Source organism: Atta colombica, unplaced genomic scaffold, assembly GCF_001594045.1.
Source record: "Atta colombica isolate Treedump-2 unplaced genomic scaffold, Acol1.0 scaffold58, whole genome shotgun sequence".
NCBI classification, from domain to species: domain Eukaryota; kingdom Metazoa; phylum Arthropoda; class Insecta; order Hymenoptera; family Formicidae; genus Atta; species Atta colombica.
Genome location: NW_017259548.1, coordinates 1,963,882 through 1,965,270, shown reverse-complemented (window position 1 = coordinate 1,965,270; position 1,389 = coordinate 1,963,882).

The window sequence follows — 1,389 nt, the reverse complement described above, 5'->3', positions numbered from 1 at the left end:
ATAATATAAATATATATAAACGAAATAATAATAATTTTAATACTTTGTTGGATAATCTTTTTGTTTAATAACATCTTGCAAATGTTTAGACATGTTAAAAATAATTTTTATTAAATAAATCTGATGTGCGCGTCCATTCTTCTTTTAATCATAATTTTAGTTCTTCTTTTGATCTTGTAGGCATAATTCAAATGTTACGATTTAATAAATTCCATAAATTTTCTATGGGATTTAAATCTAGTGACTGTAGTGGAAGATGTAATACTTTTGGACAGTTGTATAATAAATATTCTTGCACTATTCGCAATTTATATTTTGGATCATTGTCATTGTCTTGATAAAATTTGAAACTACTTCGTATATTCATATTATTAGCACTTGTTATTAAATCTTTTAGAATACTTAAATATTTATTTTTATTCAAAATTCCGCCAATGAAAACTAATTCATTCATTCCTTTACTTGAAATCCCAAACTATTAAACTTCTACCGCCGTGTGTTACAGTTGATTTCAAATTTTTCAGTTTGACTTCAAATTTCTTCGTTTGCTTTTCGTCATATCATTTTCTGTCCATTAGATCCAAAAATGTTAAATTTGCTCTCATCAGCGAGTATTACATCATTCCACCATATTTATTCTTTAGAAATAAATTCTTTGGCGAAAATTAATCTTTTCTTTCGATTCGCTTTATTTATGAACGGTTTTTTACGAGTAACTTTACCGTTGTAACCACTTTCTTTTAATGCTCGAACTGTATCAGGATGTACTTTCTTGCAAATTTCTTCGTATAATTCTGAGGTCAATTTTGTAGCACTTAATCCAGGATTTACTTTTATTTTCCTAATAATTTTACATTTATCCCGTGAGTCAAATAATTTTGGACGTCTTTTCTGAAGTATTGATTCAATGCGATCTTCACGAACATATCTTTTTACAATATCTGCTACCATATTCTTACTCAAATTTATTAATTTACTGATTTCTTGATGTGATTTGCCTTTTTTATAATGAAAAATAACAAGTTGGCATTTATCAAATGAACTATTTTTGCCTTTATGTCCCATTTTCACTGTTAACTTGTGTAATCTTGGGAAAATTAGGTTAACTCAATTCAACATGAAATAACACATATTTTGTATGACTTACTTCACGATAAACAAGTAAGCAATAAACTAATTTGATTTTCGAAGGTCAGTAAATATAAAATATATTAAGTGTTCGAATATTTTTGTGATTCTAAAATTAAGGATTAACTTATTTAATATTTTTTACATTAGTTAAATAAATTAAAACTACATTTAAATAAAGAAAATTAATTTTTTTACATCTATAATGAGCGTTTCCAATGATTAAAAAACCGTAAATTTCTTAATCCTATAAAAAAACTA